A 21558-nucleotide genomic window follows, 5' to 3' on the forward strand; every position below is an offset into this window, starting at 1 on the left:
ATGGCAACAGTTTTCTGGGATACAGAGGGTGTGATTCTGGTTGATTTTTTGGAGCAGGGATGCACAATAAATTCTGTTCAATACGTCACAACCCTCAAAAAACTTAAAGCACGCTTCAGCGAGTTCGCCCAACAAAATCAATGGCAGATGTTCTTCTTTTGCATGACAATGCAAGACCACACACCAGTCGTCACACCTCTGACGAGATTGTCAAAATTGGATGGGAAGTTTTGCCTCATCACCCATACAGCCCTGACCTGGCACCATAAGACTTCCATCTGTTCGAGCCACTAAAAGAAGCTCATCGTGGGATTCATTTTGAAGATGAGGAGGCCGTCAAAACATCCGTGCGTCAATGGCTTAGGAAGCAGAGCTGTGATTTTTACCGTGCTGGGATACATGCCCTTGTTCAAAGATGGACCAAAACTGTAGAGATGGGCGGAGATTACATTGAAAAATGACAAATTGATCCTCAATGTTGTGGTTTTCAACCTATGTAATTGCATTTAAATTTCCTGACAATTAAACGTAGAAATAAAAATAGGAGGCATTACTTTTTGACTGACCCTCGTAAAAAGGGTTCATATGTAGTAAAAACCTGAGAAATCCGTCCGTTTTCGTCATTTGTTATCGAATCAACTTAAAGCCTGGTCGTCACATTGGCCGCTTATCTCTCTGAGACGGTTACATTTATCGTCTGCAAAGCTATGTCGCGTGCTGCGGTATGCGGAAACACTAAAAGCACCATAGTAGAACACAGAAGACGCTTCTAAGTTGAAGTAATAGCCAGTAAGAAGTAATACAATTCAAGTTTTAGTTGTCGATTGTTCACATTTTAGCCGGCTTTGGTGGCTTGGACATGACCTAGGACCTTAAGATTTTGCATGAAAGGAGGACTAGCAGCCACGTTGCACGGGAGAATGTGAAAAGTGTTCATATGTAGTAAAAACCTGAGAAATCCGTCCGTTTTCGTCATTTGTTATCGAATCGACTTAAAGCCAAATCGTCACATTGGCCGCTCTTTTATCTGAAACGGATACATTTATCGTCTACAAAGCTATGTCGCGTGCTGCGGTATGCGGAGACACTAAAAGCACCATAGTAGAACACAGAAGAAGAGAAGAAGCTTCTAAGTTGAAGCAATAGCCAGTAAGAGGTAGTACAATTCAAGTTTTAGTTGTCGATTATTCACTTTTTAGCCGGCTTTGGTGGCTTGGACATGACCTAGGACCTTAAGATTTTGCATGAAAGGAGGACTAGCAGCCCCGTTGCATGGGAGAATGTGAAAAGTGTTCATATGTAGTAAAAACCTGAGAAATCCATCCGTTTTCGTCATTTGTTATCGAATCGACTTAAAGCCAGATCGTCACATTGGCCGCTTTTCTCTCTGAGACGGTTACATTTATCGTCTTAAAAGCTATGTCGCGTGCTGCGGTATGCGGAGACACTAAAAGCACCATAGTAGAACACAGAAGAATCTTCAAAGTTGAAGCAATACACAGTAAGAAGCAGTACAATTCAAGATTTGGTTATCGATTGTTGATTTTTACCTGGCCTTGGTGCCTTGGACATGAGGTGGAACCTTAAGATTTTGCATGAAAGGAGGACTATCATCCGCGTTGCACGGGAGAATGTGAAAATTGTTCATATGTAATAAAAACCTGAGAAATCCGTCCGTTTTCGTCATTTGTTATCGAATCGACGAAGGCAGATCGTCACATTGGCCGCTCTTCACTATGAGACGGTTACATTTATCGTCTGCAAAGCTATGTCGCGTGCTGCAGTATGCGGAGACACTAAAAGCACCATAGTAGAACACAGATGAAGCTTCTAAGTTGAAGCAATAGCCAGTAAGAAGTAGTAAATTCAAGTTTTAGTTGTGGATTATTCAATTTTTAGCCGGCTTTGGTGGCTTGGACATGACCTAGGACCTTAAGATTTTGCATGAAAGGAGGACTATCATCCGCGTTGCACGGGAGAATGTGAAAATTGTTCATATGTAATAAAAACCTGAGAAATCCGTCCGTTTTCGTCATTTGTTATCGAATCGACAAAGCCAGATCGTCACATTGGCCGCTCTTCACTATGAGACGGTTACATTTATCGTCTGCAAAGCTATGTCGCGTGCTGCAGTATGCGGAGACACTAAAAGCACCATAGTAGAACACAGATGAAGCTTCTAAGTTGAAGCAATAGCCAGTAAGAAGTAGTAAATTCAAGTTTTAATTGTCGATTAATCACTTTTTAGCCGGCTTTGGTGGCTTGGACATGACCTAGGACCTTAAGATTTTGCATGAAAGGAGGACTAGCAGCCGCGTTGCACGGGAGAATGTGAAAATTGTTCATATGTAATAAAAACCTGAGAAATCCGTCCGTTTTCGTCATTTGTTATCGAATCGACTTAAAGCCAGATCGTCACATTGGCCGCTCTTCTCTCTGAGACGGTTACATTTATCGTCTGCAAAGCTATGTCGCGTGCTGCGGTATGTGGAGACACTAAAAGCACCATAGTAGAACACAGAAGAAGCTTCTAAGTTGAAGCAATAGCCAGTAAGAAGTAGTACAATTCAAGTTTTAGTTGTCGATTATTCACTTTTTAGCCGGCTTTGGTGGCTTGGACATAACCTAGGACCTTAAGATTTTGCATGAAAGGAGGACTAGCAGGCCCGTTGCACGGAAGAATGTGAAAAGTGTTCATATGTAGTAAAAACCTGAGAAATCCGCCCGTTTTCGTCATTTGTTATCGAATCGACTTAAAGCCTGATCGTCACATTGGCCGCTTTTCTCTCTGAGACGGTGACATTTATCGTCTGCAAAGCTATGTCGCGTACTGCGGTATGCGGAGATACTAAAAGCACCTTAGTAGAACACAGAAGAATCATCTAAGTTGAAGCAATAGCCAGTAAGAAGTAGTACAATTCAAGTTTTGGTTATCGATTATTGATTTTTAGCCGGCTTTGGTGCCTTGGACATGAGGAGGAATCTTAACATTTTGCATGAAAGTAGGACTAGCAGCCGCGTTGCACGGGAGAATGAGAAAGGTGTTCATATGTAGTAAAAACCTGAGAAATCCGTCCGTTTTCGTCATTTGTTATCGAATCGTCTTAAAGCCAGATCGGCACATTGGCCGCTTTTCTCTCTGAGACGGTTACATTTATCGTCTGCAAAGCTATGTCGCGTGCTGCGTATGCGGAGACACTAAAAGCACCATAGTAGAATACAGAAGAAGCTTATAAGTTGAAGTAATAGCCAGTAAGAAGTAGTACTATTCAATTTTTAGTTGTCGATTATTCACTTTTTAGCTGGCTTTGGTGGCTTGGACATGACCTAGGACCTTAAGATTTTGCAAGAAAGGAGTACTTGCAGCCGCGTTGCATGGGAGAATGTGAGAAGTGTTCATATGTAGTAAATACCTGAGAAATCCGTCCGTTTTCGTCATTTGTTATCGAATCGACTTAAAGCCTGATCGTCACATTGGCCGCTTTTCTCTCTGAGACGGTGACATTTATCGTCTGCAAAGCTATTTCGCGTACTGCGGTATGCGGAGATACTAAAAGCACCTTAGTAGAACACAGAAGAATCATCTAAATTGAAGCAATAGCCAGTAAGAAGTAGTACAATTCAAGTTTTGGTTATCGATTATTGATTTTTAGCCGGCTTTGGTGCCTTGGACATGAGGAGGAACCTTAACATTTTGCATGAAAGCAGGACTAGCAGCCGCGTTGCACGGGAGAATGAGAAAAGTGTTCATATGTAGTAAAAACCTGAGAAATCCGTCCGTTTTCGTCATTTGTTATCGAATCGTCTTAAAGCCAGATCGTCACATTGGCCGCTTTTCTCTCTGAGACGGTTACATTTATCGTCTGCAAAGCTATGTCGCGTGCTGCGGTATGCGGAGACACTAAAAGCACCATAGTAGAACACAGAAGAATCTTCTAAGTTGAAGCAATACTCAGTAAGAAGCAGTACAATTCAAGATTTGGTTATCGATTGTTGATTTTTAGCTGGCCTTGGTGCCTTGGACATGAGGTGGAACCTTAAGATTTTGCATGAAAGGAGGACTAGCAGCCGCGTTGCACGGGAGAATGTACGAGGGTCGGTCAAAAAGTAATGCCTCCTATTTTTTTTCTACTTAAAAAAATTAAGTTAAGTGAAAAATTTGAATTTGGCGCCATTCCTCAAACCTTCGTCTGCAATCCACTGCAGTAGTAACTTTCTGTGTCAACAGGTGGCAGCACAGCAGAAGTTTGTAAGATGGCCGACATCGATGTTCGTTTGAGACAGCGTTGTGTGATTGAATTCTTGAATGCAGAAGGTGAAACGCCCATACGCATTCATGAAAGACTGAAGAAGGTGTATGGTGTTGTGACAGTGGATGTCAGCACTGTTAGACGATGTGTTCGTCGTTGTAAGGAAGCTGAAGGGCAAACACCGTTGACTGACTAAAAGCGGAGCGGCAGGCCGGTGAGTGCAGTGACTCCACACAACATTCAGCAAGTTGATGACATCATTCGTGGTGACCGTCGGGTGACTGCAGATGAAGTGTGTCGCATTATTTCTCTTAGTAAAGGCAGTGTGATCACGATTATTAAACAATTGGGGTACTCAAAAGTTTGTGCACGGTGGGTTCCAAGAATGTTAACCGATCAGAATAAAGAGGCAAGGAAAACAATAGCCTCCCAACACTTGCAGCGCTTCCGTTATGGAGGGAGATGAGTTTCTGAAAAAAATTGTGACCGGGGACGAAACGTGGGTGCATTTTTTTGAACCCGAATCAAAGAGGCAGTCAATGGAGTGGCGTCACACAAGCTCGTCGAGAAAGAAAAAATTCAAAACCGTGCGATCGGCAGGGAAAGTTATGGCAACAGTTTTCTGGGATACAGAGGGTGTGATTCTGGTTGATTTTTTGGAGCAGGGATGCACAATAAATTCTGTTCAATACGTCACAACCTTCAAAAAACTTAAAGCACGCTTCAGCGAGTTCGCCCAACAAAATCAATGGCAGATGTTCTTCTTTTGCATGACAATGCAAGACCACACACCAGTCGTCACACCTCTGACGAGATTGTCAAAATTGGATGGGAAGTTTTGCCTCATCACCCATACAGCCCTGACCTGGCACCATAAGACTTCCATCTGTTCGAGCCACTAAAAGAAGCTCATCGTGGGATTCATTTTGAAGATGAGGAGGCCGTCAAAACATCCGTGCGTCAATGGCTTAGGAAGCAGAGCTGTGATTTTTACCGTGCTGGGATACATGCCCTTGTTCAAAGATGGACCAAAACTGTAGAGATGGGCGGAGATTACATTGAAAAATGACAAATTGATCCTCAATGTTGTGGTTTTCAACCTATGTAATTGCATTTAAATTTCCTGACAATTAAACGTAGAAATAAAAATAGGAGGCATTACTTTTTGACTGACCCTCGTAAAAAGGGTTCATATGTAGTAAAAACCTGAGAAATCCGTCCGTTTTCGTCATTTGTTATCGAATCAACTTAAAGCCTGGTCGTCACATTGGCCGCTTATCTCTCTGAGACGGTTACATTTATCGTCTGCAAAGCTATGTCGCGTGCTGCGGTATGCGGAAACACTAAAAGCACCATAGTAGAACACAGAAGACGCTTCTAAGTTGAAGTAATAGCCAGTAAGAAGTAATACAATTCAAGTTTTAGTTGTCGATTGTTCACATTTTAGCCGGCTTTGGTGGCTTGGACATGACCTAGGACCTTAAGATTTTGCATGAAAGGAGGACTAGCAGCCACGTTGCACGGGAGAATGTGAAAAGTGTTCATATGTAGTAAAAACCTGAGAAATCCGTCCGTTTTCGTCATTTGTTATCGAATCGACTTAAAGCCAAATCGTCACATTGGCCGCTCTTTTATCTGAAACGGATACATTTATCGTCTACAAAGCTATGTCGCGTGCTGCGGTATGCGGAGACACTAAAAGCACCATAGTAGAACACAGAAGAAGAGAAGAAGCTTCTAAGTTGAAGCAATAGCCAGTAAGAGGTAGTACAATTCAAGTTTTAGTTGTCGATTATTCACTTTTTAGCCGGCTTTGGTGGCTTGGACATGACCTAGGACCTTAAGATTTTGCATGAAAGGAGGACTAGCAGCCCCGTTGCATGGGAGAATGTGAAAAGTGTTCATATGTAGTAAAAACCTGAGAAATCCATCCGTTTTCGTCATTTGTTATCGAATCGACTTAAAGCCAGATCGTCACATTGGCCGCTTTTCTCTCTGAGACGGTTACATTTATCGTCTTAAAAGCTATGTCGCGTGCTGCGGTATGCGGAGACACTAAAAGCACCATAGTAGAACACAGAAGAATCTTCAAAGTTGAAGCAATACACAGTAAGAAGCAGTACAATTCAAGATTTGGTTATCGATTGTTGATTTTTACCTGGCCTTGGTGCCTTGGACATGAGGTGGAACCTTAAGATTTTGCATGAAAGGAGGACTATCATCCGCGTTGCACGGGAGAATGTGAAAATTGTTCATATGTAATAAAAACCTGAGAAATCCGTCCGTTTTCGTCATTTGTTATCGAATCGACAAAGCCAGATCGTCACATTGGCCGCTCTTCACTATGAGACGGTTACATTTATCGTCTGCAAAGCTATGTCGCGTGCTGCAGTATGCGGAGACACTAAAAGCACCATAGTAGAACACAGATGAAGCTTCTAAGTTGAAGCAATAGCCAGTAAGAAGTAGTAAATTCAAGTTTTAATTGTCGATTAATCACTTTTTAGCCGGCTTTGGTGGCTTGGACATGACCTAGGACCTTAAGATTTTGCATGAAAGGAGGACTAGCAGCCGCGTTGCACGGGAGAATGTGAAAATTGTTCATATGTAATAAAAACCTGAGAAATCCGTCCGTTTTCGTCATTTGTTATCGAATCGACTTAAAGCCAGATCGTCACATTGGCCGCTCTTTTCTCTGAGACGGTTACATTTATCGTCTGCAAAGCTATGTCGCGTGCTGCGGTATGTGGAGACACTAAAAGCACCATAGTAGAACACAGAAGAAGCTTCTAAGTTGAAGCAATAGCCAGTAAGAAGTAGTACAATTCAAGTTTTAGTTGTCGATTATTCACTTTTTAGCCGGCTTTGGTGGCTTGGACATAACCTAGGACCTTAAGATTTTGCATGAAAGGAGGACTAGCAGGCCCGTTGCACGGAAGATTGTGAAAAGTGTTCATATGTAGTAAAAACCTGAGAAATCCGCCCGTTTTCGTCATTTGTTATCGAATCGACTTAAAGCCTGATCGTCACATTGGCCGCTTTTCTCTCTGAGACGGTGACATTTATCGTCAGCAAAGCTATGTCGCGTACTGCGGTATGCGGAGATACTAAAAGCACCTTAGTAGAACACAGAAGAATCATCTAAGTTGAAGCAATAGCCAGTAAGAAGTAGTACAATTCAAGTTTTGGTTATCGATTTTTGATTTTTAGCCGGCTTTGGTGCCTTGGACATGAGGAGGAACCTTAACATTTTGCATGAAAGCAGGACTAGCAGCCGCGTTGCACGGGAGAATGAGAAAAGTGTTCATATGTAGTAAAAACCTGAGAAATCCGTCCGTTTTCGTCATTTGTTATCGAATCGACTTAAAGCCAGATCGTCACATTGGCCGCTTTTCTCTCTGAGACGGTTACATTTATCGTCTGCAAAGCTATGTCGCGTGCTGCGTATGCGGAGACACTAAAAGCACCATAGTAGAATACAGAAGAAGCTTATAAGTTGAAGTAATAGCCAGTAAGAAGTAGTACTATTCAATTTTTAGTTGTCGATTATTCACTTTTTAGCTGGCTTTGGTGGCTTGGACATGACCTAGGACCTTAAGATTTTGCAAGAAAGGAGTACTTGCAGCCGCGTTGCATGGGAGAATGTGAGAAGTGTTCATATGTAGTAAATACCTGAGAAATCCGTCCGTTTTCGTCATTTGTTATCGAATCGACTTAAAGCCTGATCGTCACATTGGCCGCTTTTCTCTCTGAGACGGTGACATTTATCGTCTGCAAAGCTATGTCGCGTACTGCGGTATGCGGAGATACTAAAAGCACCTTAGTAGAACACAGAAGAATCATCTAAATTGAAGCAATAGCCAGTAAGAAGTAGTACAATTCAAGTTTTGGTTATCGATTATTGATTTTTAGCCGGCTTTGGTGCCTTGGACATGAGGAGGAACCTTAACATTTTGCATGAAAGCAGGACTAGCAGCCGCGTTGCACGGGAGAATGAGAAAAGTGTTCATATGTAGTAAAAACCTGAGAAATCCGTCCGTTTTCGTCATTTGTTATCGAATCGTCTTAAAGCCAGATCGTCACATTGGCCGCTTTTCTCTCTGAGACGGTTACATTTATCGTCTGCAAAGCTATGTCGCGTGCTGCGGTATGCGGAGACACTAAAAGCACCATAGTAGAACACAGAAGAATCTTCTAAGTTGAAGCAATACTCAGTAAGAAGCAGTACAATTCAAGATTTGGTTATCGATTGTTGATTTTTAGCTGGCCTTGGTGCCTTGGACATGAGGTGGAACCTTAAGATTTTGCATGAAAGGAGGACTAGCAGCCGAGTTGCACGAGAGAATGTACGAGGGTCGGTCAAAAAGTAATGCCTCCTATTTTTTTTCTACTTAAAAAAATTAAGTTAAGTGAAAAATTTGAATTTGGCGCCATTCCTCAAACCTTCGTCTGCAATCCACTGCAGTAGTAACTTTCTGTGTCAACAGGTGGCAGCACAGCAGAAGTTTGTAAGATGGCCGACATCGATGTTCGTTTGAGACAGCGTTGTGTGATTGAATTCTTGAATGCAGAAGGTGAAACGCCCATACGCATTCATGAAAGACTGAAGAAGGTGTATGGTGTTGTGACAGTGGATGTCAGCACTGTTAGACGATGTGTTCGTCGTTGTAAGGAAGCTGAAGGGCAAACACCGTTGACTGACTAAAAGCGGAGCGGCAGGCCGGTGAGTGCAGTGACTCCACACAACATTCAGCAAGTTGATGACATCATTCGTGGTGACCGTCGGGTGACTGCAGATGAAGTGTGTCGCATTATTTCTCTTAGTAAAGGCAGTGTGATCACGATTATTAAACAATTGGGGTACTCAAAAGTTTGTGCACGGTGGGTTCCAAGAATGTTAACCGATCAGAATAAAGAGGCAAGGAAAACAATAGCCTCCCAACACTTGCAGCGCTTCCGTTATGGAGGGAGATGAGTTTCTGAAAAAAATTGTGACCGGGGACGAAACGTGGGTGCATTTTTTTGAACCCGAATCAAAGAGGCAGTCAATGGAGTGGCGTCACACAAGCTCGTCGAGAAAGAAAAAATTCAAAACCGTGCGATCGGCAGGGAAAGTTATGGCAACAGTTTTCTGGGATACAGAGGGTGTGATTCTGGTTGATTTTTTGGAGCAGGGATGCACAATAAATTCTGTTCAATACGTCACAACCCTCAAAAAACTTAAAGCACGCTTCAGCGAGTTCGCCCAACAAAATCAATGGCAGATGTTGTTCTTTTGCATGACAATGCAAGACCACACACCAGTCGTCACACCTCTGACGAGATTGTCAAAATTGGATGGGAAGTTTTGCCTCATCACCCATACAGCCCTGACCTGGCACCATAAGACTTCCATCTGTTCGAGCCACTAAAAGAAGCTCATCGTGGGATTCATTTTGAAGATGAGGAGGCCGTCAAAACATCCGTGCGTCAATGGCTTAGGAAGCAGAGCTGTGATTTTTACCGTGCTGGGATACATGCCCTTGTTCAAAGATGGACCAAAACTGTAGAGATGGGCGGAGATTACATTGAAAAATGACAAATTGATCCTCAATGTTGTGGTTTTCAACCTATGTAATTGCATTTAAATTTCCTGACAATTAAACGTAGAAATAAAAATAGGAGGCATTACTTTTTGACTGACCCTCGTAAAAAGGGTTCATATGTAGTAAAAACCTGAGAAATCCGTCCGTTTTCGTCATTTGTTATCGAATCAACTTAAAGCCTGGTCGTCACATTGGCCGCTTATCTCTCTGAGACGGTTACATTTATCGTCTGCAAAGCTATGTCGCGTGCTGCGGTATGCGGAAACACTAAAAGCACCATAGTAGAACACAGAAGACGCTTCTAAGTTGAAGTAATAGCCAGTAAGAAGTAATACAATTCAAGTTTTAGTTGTCGATTGTTCACATTTTAGCCGGCTTTGGTGGCTTGGACATGACCTAGGACCTTAAGATTTTGCATGAAAGGAGGACTAGCAGCCACGTTGCACGGGAGAATGTGAAAAGTGTTCATATGTAGTAAAAACCTGAGAAATCCGTCCGTTTTCGTCATTTGTTATCGAATCGACTTAAAGCCAAATCGTCACATTGGCCGCTCTTTTATCTGAAACGGATACATTTATCGTCTACAAAGCTATGTCGCGTGCTGCGGTATGCGGAGACACTAAAAGCACCATAGTAGAACACAGAAGAAGAGAAGAAGCTTCTAAGTTGAAGCAATAGCCAGTAAGAGGTAGTACAATTCAAGTTTTAGTTGTCGATTATTCACTTTTTAGCCGGCTTTGGTGGCTTGGACATGACCTAGGACCTTAAGATTTTGCATGAAAGGAGGACTAGCAGCCCCGTTGCATGGGAGAATGTGAAAAGTGTTCATATGTAGTAAAAACCTGAGAAATCCATCCGTTTTCGTCATTTGTTATCGAATCGACTTAAAGCCAGATCGTCACATTGGCCGCTTTTCTCTCTGAGACGGTTACATTTATCGTCTTAAAAGCTATGTCGCGTGCTGCGGTATGCGGAGACACTAAAAGCACCATAGTAGAACACAGAAGAATCTTCAAAGTTGAAGCAATACTCAGTAAGAAGCAGTACAATTCAAGATTTGGTTATCGATTGTTGATTTTTAGCTGGCCTTGGTGCCTTGGACATGAGGTGGAACCTTAAGATTTTGCATGAAAGGAGGACTATCATCCGCGTTGCACGGGAGAATGTGAAAATTGTTCATATGTAATAAAAACCTGAGAAATCCGTCCGTTTTCGTCATTTGTTATCGAATCGACGAAGCCAGATCGTCACATTGGCCGCTCTTCACTATGAGACGGTTACATTTATCGTCTGCAAAGCTATGTCGCGTGCTGCAGTATGCGGAGACACTAAAAGCACCATAGTAGAACACAGATGAAGCTTCTAAGTTGAAGCAATAGCCAGTAAGAAGTAGTAAATTCAAGTTTTAGTTGTGGATTATTCAATTTTTAGCCGGCTTTGGTGGCTTGGACATGACCTAGGACCTTAAGATTTTGCATGAAAGGAGGACTATCATCCGCGTTGCACGGGAGAATGTGAAAATTGTTCATATGTAATAAAAACCTGAGAAATCCGTCCGTTTTCGTCATTTGTTATCGAATCGACAAAGCCAGATCGTCACATTGGCCGCTCTTCACTATGAGACGGTTACATTTATCGTCTGCAAAGCTATGTCGCGTGCTGCAGTATGCGGAGACACTAAAAGCACCATAGTAGAACACAGATGAAGCTTCTAAGTTGAAGCAATAGCCAGTAAGAAGTAGTAAATTCAAGTTTTAATTGTCGATTAATCACTTTTTAGCCGGCTTTGGTGGCTTGGACATGACCTAGGACCTTAAGATTTTGCATGAAAGGAGGACTAGCAGCCGCGTTGCACGGGAGAATGTGAAAATTGTTCATATGTAATAAAAACCTGAGAAATCCGTCCGTTTTCGTCATTTGTTATCGAATCGACTTAAAGCCAGATCGTCACATTGGCCGCTCTTCTCTCTGAGACGGTTACATTTATCGTCTGCAAAGCTATGTCGCGTGCTGCGGTATGTGGAGACACTAAAAGCACCATAGTAGAACACAGAAGAAGCTTCTAAGTTGAAGCAATAGCCAGTAAGAAGTAGTACAATTCAAGTTTTAGTTGTCGATTATTCACTTTTTAGCTGGCTTTGGTGGCTTGGACATAACCTAGGACCTTAAGATTTTGCATGAAAGGAGGACTAGCAGGCCCGTTGCACGGAAGAATGTGAAAAGTGTTCATATGTAGTAAAAACCTGAGAAATCCGCCCGTTTTCGTCATTTGTTATCGAATCGACTTAAAGCCTGATCGTCACATTGGCCGCTTTTCTCTCTGAGACGGTGACATTTATCGTCTGCAAAGCTATGTCGCGTACTGCGGTATGCGGAGATACTAAAAGCACCTTAGTAGAACACAGAAGAATCATCTAAGTTGAAGCAATAGCCAGTAAGAAGTAGTACAATTCAAGTTCTGGTTATCGATTATTGATTTTTAGCCGGCTTTGGTGCCTTGGACATGAGGAGGAACCTTAACATTTTGCATGAAAGCAGGACTAGCAGCCGCGTTGCACGGGAGAATGAGAAAAGTGTTCATATGTAGTAAAAACCTGAGAAATCCGTCCGTTTTCGTCATTTGTTATCGAATCGACTTAAAGACAGATCGTCACATTGGCCGCTTTTCTCTCTGAGACGGTTACATTTATCGTCTGCAAAGCTATGTCGCGTGCTGCGTATGCGGAGACACTAAAAGCACCATAGTAGAATACAGAAGAAGCTTATAAGTTGAAGTAATAGCCAGTAAGAAGTAGTACTATTCAATTTTTAGTTGTCGATTATTCACTTTTTAGCTGGCTTTGGTGGCTTGGACATGACCTAGGACCTTAAGATTTTGCATGAAAGGAGTACTTGCAGCCGCGTTGCATGGGAGAATGTGAGAAGTGTTCATATGTAGTAAATACCTGAGAAATCCGTCCGTTTTCGTCATTTGTTATCGAATCGACTTAAAGCCTGATCGTCACATTGGCCGCTTTTCTCTCTGAGACGGTGACATTTATCGTCTGCAAAGCTATGTCGCGTACTGCGGTATGCGGAGATACTAAAAGCACCTTAGTAGAACACAGAAGAATCATCTAAATTGAAGCAATAGCCAGTAAGAAGTAGTACAATTCAAGTTTTGGTTATCGATTATTGATTTTTAGCCGGCTTTGGTGCCTTGGACATGAGGAGGAACCTTAACATTTTGCATGAAAGCAGGACTAGCAGCCGCGTTGCACGGGAGAATGAGAAAAGTGTTCATATGTAGTAAAAACCTGAGAAATCCGTCCGTTTTCGTCATTTGTTATCGAATCGACTTAAAGCCAGATCGTCACATTGGCCGCTTTTCTCTCTGAGACGGTTACATTTATCGTCTGCAAAGCTATGTCGCGTGCTGCGTATGCGGAGACACTAAAAGCACCATAGTAGAATACAGAAGAAGCTTATAAGTTGAAGTAATAGCCAGTAAGAAGTAGTACAATTCAAGTTTTAGTTGTGGATTATTGCCTTTTTTGCCGGCTTTGGTGGCTTGGACATGAGCTAGGACCTTAAGATTTTGCATGAAAGGAGGACTATCATCCGCGTTGCACGGGAGAATGTGAAAATAGTTCATATGTAATAAAAACCTGAGAAATCCGTCCGTTTTCGTCATTTGTTATCGAATCGACTTAAAGCCAGATAGTCACATTGGCCGCTCTTCTCTCTGAGACGGTTACATTTATCGTCTGCAAAGCTATGTAGCATGCTGCGGTATGTGGAGACACTAAAAGCACCATAGTAGAAAACAGAAGAAACTTCTAAGTTGAAGCAATAGCCAGTAAGAAGTAGTACAATTCAAGTTTTAGTTGTCGATTATTCACTTTTTAGCCGGCTTTGGTGGCTTGGACATGACCTAGGACCTTAAGATTTTGCATGAAAGGAGGAATAGCAGCCGCGTTGCACGGGAGAATGTGAAAAGGGTTCATATGTAGTAAAAACCTGAGAAATCCGTCCGCTTTCGTCATTTGTTATCGAATCGACTTAAAGACAGATCGTCACATTGGCCACTCTTTTTTCTGAATCGGTTACATTTATCGTCTGCAAAGCTATGTCGCGTGCTGCGGTATGCGGAGACACTAAAAGCACCATAGTAGAACACAGAAGAAGCTTCTAAGTTGAAGCAATAGCCAGTAAGAAGTAGTACAATTCAAGTTTTAGTTGTCGATTATTCACTTTTTAGCAGGCTTTGGTGGCTTGGACATGACCTAGGACCTTAAGATTTTGCATGAAAGGAGGAATAGCAGCCGCGTTGCACGGGAGAATGTGAAAATTGTTCAAATGTAATAGAAACCTGAGAAATCCGTCCGTTTTCGTCATTTGTTATCGAATCGACTTCAAGCCAGATCGTTACATTGGCCGCTTTTCTCTCTGCGCCGGTTACATTTATCGTCTGCAAAGCTATGTCGCGTGCTGCGGTATGCAGAGACACTAAAAGCACCATAGTAGAACACAGAAGAAGCTTCTAAGTTGAACCAATAGCCAGTAAGAAGCAGTACAATTAAAGTTTGGTTATCGATTATTGATTTTTAGCCGGCCTTGGTTCTTTGGACATGAGGTGGAACCTGAAGATTTTGCTTGAAAGGAGGACTAGCAGCCCCGTTGCACAGGAGAATGTGAAAAGTAAAAACCTGAGAAATCAGTCCGTTTTCGTCATTTGTTATCGAATCGACTTAAAGCCAGATCGTCACATTGGCCGCTTTTCTCTCTGAGACGGTTACATTTATCGTCTGCAAAGCTATGTCGCGTGCTGCGGTATGCGGAGACACTAAAAGCACCATAATAGAACACAGAAGAATCTTCTAAGTTGAAGCAATAGCCCGTAAGAAGCAATACAATTCAAGTTTTGGTTATCGATAATTGATTTTTAGCCGGCTTTGGTGCCTTGGACATGAGGTGGAACCTTAAGATTTTGCATGAAAGGAGGACTAGCAGCCGCGTTGCACGGGAGAATGTGAAAAGGTTTCATATGTAGTGAAAATCTGAGAAATCCGACCGTTTTCGTCATTTGTTATCGAATCGACTTAAAGCCAGATCGTCACATTGGCCACTCTTCTTTCTGAATCGGTTACATTTATCGTCTGCAAAGCTATGTCGCGTGCTGCGGTATGCGGAGACACTAAAAGCACCATAGTAGAACACAGAAGAAGCTTCTAAGTTGAAGCAATAGCCAGTAAGAAGTAGTACAATTCAAGTTTTAGTTGTGGATTATTCACTTTTTAGCCCGCTTTGGTGGCTTGGACATGACCTAGGACCTTAAGATTATGCATGAAAGGAGGACTAGCATCCACGTTGCACGGGAGAATGTGAAATTTGTTCATATGTAAAAAAACCTGAGAAATCCGTCCGTTTTCGTCATTTGTTATCGAATCGACAAAGCCAGATCGTCACATTGGCCGCTCTTCACTATGAGACGGTTAGATTTATCGTCTGCAAAGCTATGTCGCGTGCTGCAGTATGCGGAGACACTAAAAGCACCATAGTAGAACACAGATGAAGCTTCTAAGTTGAAGCAATAGCCAGTAAGAAGTAGTAAATTCAAGTTTTAATTGTCGATTAATCACTTTTTAGCCGGCTTTGGTGGCTTGGACATGACCTAGGACCTTAAGATTTTGCATGAAAGGAGGTCTAGCAGCCACGTTGCACGGGAGAATGTGCAAATTGTTCATATGTAATAAAAACCTGAGAAATCCGTCCGTTTTCGTCATTTGTTGTCGAATCGACTTACAGCCAGATCGTCACATTGGCCGCTCTTCTCTCTGAGACGGTTACATTTATCGTCTGCAAAGCAATGTCGCGTGCTGCGGTATGTGGAGACACTAAAAGCACCATAGTAGAACACAGAAGAAGCTTCTAAGTTGAAGCAATAGCCAGTAAGAAGTAGTACTATTCAAGTTTTAGTTGTCGATTATTCACTTTTTAGCCGGCTTTGGTGGCTTGGACATGACCTAGGACTTTAGGATTTTGCATGAAAGGAGGACTAGCAGCCCCGTTGCATGGGAGAACGTGAAAAGTGTTCATATGTAGTAAAAAACTGAGAAATCCATCCGTTTTCGTCATTTGTTATCGAATCGACTTAAAGCCAGATCGTCATATTGGCCGCTTTTCTCTCTGAGACGGTTACATTTATCGTCTGCAAAGCTATTTCGCGTGCTGCGGTATTCGGAGACACTAAAAGCACCATAGTAGAACACAGAAGAATCTTCTAAGTTGAATCAATACTCAGTAAGAAGCATTACAATTCAAGATTTGGTTATCGATTGTTGATTTTTAGCCGGCCTTGGTGCCTTGGACATGAGGTGGAACCTTAAGATTTTGCATGAAAGGAGGACTAGCAGCCGCGTTGCAGGGGAGAATGTAAAAAGGGTTCATATGTAGTAAAAACCTGAGAAATCCGTCCGTTTTCGTCATTTGTTATCGAATCGACTTAAAGCCTGATCGTCACATTGGCCGCTTTTCTCTCTGAGACGGTGACATTTATCGTCTGCAAAGCTATGTCGCGTACTGCGGTACGCGGAGATACTAAAAGCACCATAGTAGAACACAGAAGAATCTTCTAAGTTGAAGCAATACTCAGTAAGAAGCAGTACAATTCAAGATTTGGTTATCGATTGTTGATTTTTAGCTAGCCTTGGTGCCTTGGACATGAGGTGGAACCTTAAGGTTTTGCATGAAAGGAGGACTAGCAGCCGCGTTGCACGGGAGAATGTAAAAAGGTTTCATATGTAGTAAAAACCTGAGAAATCCGTCCGTTTTCGTCATTAGTTATTGAATCGAATTAAAGCCTGGTCGTCACATTGGCCGCTTTTCTCTCTGAGACGGTTACATTTATCGTCTGCAAAGCTATGTCGCGTGCTGCGGTATGCGGAGACACTAAAAGCACCATAGTAGAACACAGAAGAAGAGAAGAAGCTTCTAAGTTGAAGCAATAGCCAGTAAGAAGTAGTACAATTCAAGTTTTAGTTGTCGATTATTCACTTTTTAGCCGGCTTTGGTGGCTTGGACATGACCTAGGACCTTAAGATTTTGCATGAATGGAGGACTAGCAGCCCCGTTGCATGGGAGAATGTGAAAAGTGTTCATATGTAGTAAAAACCTGAGAAATCAATCCGTTTTCGTCATTTGTTATCGAATCGACTTAAAGCCAGATCGTCACATTGGCCGCTTTTCTCTCTGAGACAGTTACATTTATCGTCTTCAAAGCTATGTCGCGTGCTGCCTTATGCGTAGACACTAAAAGCACCATAGTAGAACACAGAAGAAGCTTCTAAGTTGAAGCAATGGCCAGTAAGAAGTAGTAAATTCAAGTTTTAATTGTCGATTAATCACTTTTTAGCCGGCTTTGGTGGCTTGGACATGAGGAGGAACCTTAACATTTTGCATGAAATGAGGACTAGCAGCCGCGTTGCACGGGAGAATGAGAAAAGTGTTCATATGTAGTAATATCCTGAGAAATCCGTCCGTTTTCGTCATTTGTTATCGAATCGACTTAAAGCCAGATCGTCACATTGGCCACTCTTCTTTCTGAATCGGTTACATTTATCGTCTGCAAAGCTATGTCGCGTGCTGCGGTATGCGGAGACACTAAAAGCACCATAGTAGAACACAGAAGAAGCTTCTAAGTTGAAGCAATAGCCAGTAAGAAGTAGTACAATTCAAGTTTTAGTTGTGGATTATTCACTTTTTAGCCCGCTTTGGTGGCTTGGACATGACCTAGGACCTTAAGATTTTGCATGAAAGGAGGACTAGCATCCGCGTTGCACGGGAGAATGTGAAAATTGTTCATATGTAATAAAAACCTGAGAAATCCGTCCGTTTTCTTCATTTGTTATCGAATCGACAAAGCCAGATCGTCACATTGGCCGCTCTTCACTATGAGACGGTTAGATTTATCGTCTGCAAAGCTATGTCGCGTGCTGCGGTATGCGGAGACACTAAAAGCACCATAGGAGAACACAGAAGAAGCTTCTAAGTTGAAGTAATAGCCAGTAAGAAGTAGTACAATTCAAGTTTTAGTTGTCGATTATTCACTTTTTAGCCGGCTTTGGTGGCTTGGACATGTCCTAGGACCTTAAGATTTTGCATGAAAGGAGGACTTGCAGCCTCGTTGCACGGGAAAATGTGAAAAGTGTTCATATGTACTAAAAACCTGAGAAATCCGTCCGTTTTGGTCATTTGTTATCGAATCGTCTTAAAGTCAGTTCGTCAGATTGGCCGCTCTTCTCTATGAAACGGTTACTTTTATCGTCTGCAAAGCTATGTCGCGTGCTGCGGTATGCGGAAACACTAAAAGCACCATAGTAGAACACAGAAGAAGCTTCTAAGTTGAAGTAATAGCCAGTAAGAAGTAGTACAATTCAATTTTTAGGCGTCGATTATTCACTTTTTAGCTGGCTTTGGTGGCTTGGACATGACCTAGGACCTTATGATTTTGCATGAAAGGAGGACTAGCATCCGCGTTGCACGGGGGAATGTGAAAATTGTTCATATGTAATAAAAACCTGAGAAATCCGTCCTTCTTCATTTGTTATCGTATCGTCTTAAAGCCAGATCGTCACATTGGCCGCTCTTCACTATGAGACGGTTACATTTATCGTCTGCAAAGCTATGTCGCGTGCTGCGGTATGCGGAGACACTAAAAGCACCATAGTGGAAGACGGAAGAAGCTTCTAATGTGAAGCAATAGCCAGTAAGAAGTAGTAAATTCAAGTTATAATTCTCGATTAATCACTTTTTAGCCGGCTTTGGTGGCTTGGACATGACCTAGGACCTTAAGATTTTGCATGAAAGGAGGACTAGCAGCCGCGTTGCACGGGAGAATGTGAAAAGTGTTCATATGTAGTAAAAACCTGAGAAATCCGTCCGTTTTCGTCATTTGTTATCGAATCGATTTAAAGCCAGATCGTCACATTGGCCGCTTTTCTCTCTGTGACGGTTACATTTATCGTCTCCAAAGCTATGTCGCGTGCTTCGGTATGCGGAGACACTAAAAGCACCATAGTAGAACACAGAAGAATCTTCTAAGTTGAAGCAATACTCAGTAAGTAGCAGTACAATTCAAGATTTGGTTATCGATTGTTGATTTTTAGCTGGCCTTGGTGCCTTGGACATGAGGTGGAACCTTAAGATTTTGCATGAAAGGAGGACTAGCAGCCGCGTTGCACGGGAGAATGTAAAAAGGGTTCATATGTAGTTAAAACCAGAGAAATCCGTCCGTTTTCGTCTTTTGTTATCGAATCGACTTAAAGCCTGGTCGTCACATTGGCCGTTTTTCTCTCTGAGACGGCTACATTTATCGTCTGCAAAGCTATGTCGCGTGCTGCGGTATGCGGAAACACTAAAAGCACCATAGTAGAACACAGAAGAAGAGAAGAAGCTTCTAAGTTGAAGCAATAGCCAGTAAGATGTAGTACAATTCAAGTTTTAGTTTTCGATTATTCACTTTTTAGCCGGCTTTGGTGGCTTGGACATGACCTAGGACCTTAAGATTTTGCATGAAAGGAGGACTAGCAGCCGCGTTGCACGGGAGAATGTGAAAAGTGTTCATAAAAAATAAAAAACTGAGAAATCCGTCCCCTTTCGTCATTTGTTATCGAATCGACTTAAAGCCAGATCGTCACATTGGCCGCTCCTCTCTCTGAAACGGTTAAATTTATCGTCTGCAAAGCTATGTCGCGTGCTGCGGTATGCGGAGACACTAAAAGCACCATAGTAGAACACAGAAGAAGCTTCTAAGTTGAAGCAATAGCCAGTAAGAAGTAGTACAATTGAAGTTTGAGTTGTGGATTATTCACTTTTTAGCCGGCTTTGGTGGCTTGGACATGACCTAGGACCTTAAGATTTTGCATGAAAGGAGGACTAGCATCCGCGTTGCACGGGAGAATGAGAAAAGTGTTCATATGTAATAAAAACCTGAGAAATCCGTCCGTTTTCGTCATTTGTTATCCAATGGACTTAAAGCCAGATCGTCACATTGGCCGCTCTTCTCTCTGAGACGGTTACATTTATCGTCTGCAAAGCTATGTCGCGTGCTGCGGTATGTGGAGACACTAAAAGCACCATAGTAGAACACAGAAGAAGCTTCTAAGTTGAAGCAATACTCAGTAAGTAGCAGTACAATTCAAGATTTGGTTATCGATTGTTGATTTTTAGCTGGCCTTGGTGCCTTGGACATGAGGTGGAACCTTAAGATTTTGCATGAAAGGAGGACTAGCAGCCGCGTTGCACGGGAGAATGTAAAAAGGGTTCATATGTAGTAAAAACCTGAGAAATCCGTCCGTTTTCGTCTTTTGTTATCGAATCGACTTAAAGCCAGATCGTCACATTGGCCGCTTTTCTCTCTGAGACGGTTACATTTATCGTCTGCAAAGCTATGTCGCGTGCTGCGGTATGCGGAGACACTAAAAGCACCATAGTAGAACACAGAAGAAGCTTCTAAGTTAAAGCAATAGCCAGTAAGAAGTAGTACAATTCAAGTTTTAATTGTGGATTATTCACTTTTTAGCCGGCTTTGGTGGCTTGGACATGACCTAGGACCTTAAGATTTTGCATGAAAGGAGGACTAGCATCCGCGTTGCACGGGAGAATGTGAAAATTGTTCATATGTAATAAAAACCTGTGAAATCCGTCCGTTTTCGTCATTTGTTATCGAATCGACTTAAAGCCAGATCGTCACATTGGCCGTTCTTCACTATGAGACGGTTACATTTATCGTCTGCAAAGCTATGTCGCGTGATGCAGTATGCGGAGACACTAAAAGCACCATAGTTGAAGACAGAAGAAGCTTCTAAATTGAAGCAATAGCCAGTAAGAAGTAGTAAATTCAAGTTCTAATTGTCGATAAATCACGTTTTAGCCCGCTTTGGTGGCTTGGACATGACCTAGGACCTTAAGATTTTGCATGAAAGGAGGAATAGCAGCCGCGTTGCACGGGAGAATGTGAAAATTGTTCATATGTAGTAAAAAACTGAGAAATCCGTCCGTTTTCGTCAGTTGTTATCGAATCGACTTATAGCCAGATCGTCACATTGGCCGCTTTTCTCTCTGAGACGGTTACATTTATCGTCTGCAAAGCTATGTCGCGTGCTGCGGTATGCCGAGACTCTAAAAGCACCATAGTAGAACACAGAAGAAGCTTCTAAGATGAAGCAATAGCCAGAAGAAGCAGTACAACTCAAGTTTTGGTTATCGATTATTGATTTTTAGCCGGCTTTGGTGCCTTGGACATGAGGTGGAACCTTAAGATTTTGCATGGAAGGAGGACTAGCAGCCGCGTTGCATGGGAGAATGTGAAAAGGGTTCTTATGTAGTAAAAAAATGAGAAATCCGTCCGTTTTCGTCGTTTGTTATCGAATCGACTGAAAGCCAGATCGTCAAATTGGCCGCTTTTCTCTCTGAGACGGTTACATTTATCGTCTGCAAAGCTATGTCGCGTGCTGCGGTATGCGGAGACACTAAAAGCACCATAGTAGAACACAGAAGAAGCTTCTAAGTTGAAGCAATAGCCAGTAAGAAGCAGTACAATTCAAGTTTTGGTTATCGATCATTGATTTTTAGCCGGCTTTGGTGCCTTGGACATAAAGTGCAACCTTAAGAATTGGCATGAAAGGAGGACTAACAGCCGCGTTGCACGGGAGAATGTGAAGAGGGTTCATATGTAGTAAAAA

This window comes from Schistocerca gregaria, unplaced genomic scaffold (genome assembly GCF_023897955.1).
Source record: "Schistocerca gregaria isolate iqSchGreg1 unplaced genomic scaffold, iqSchGreg1.2 ptg000405l, whole genome shotgun sequence".
NCBI classification, from domain to species: domain Eukaryota; kingdom Metazoa; phylum Arthropoda; class Insecta; order Orthoptera; family Acrididae; genus Schistocerca; species Schistocerca gregaria.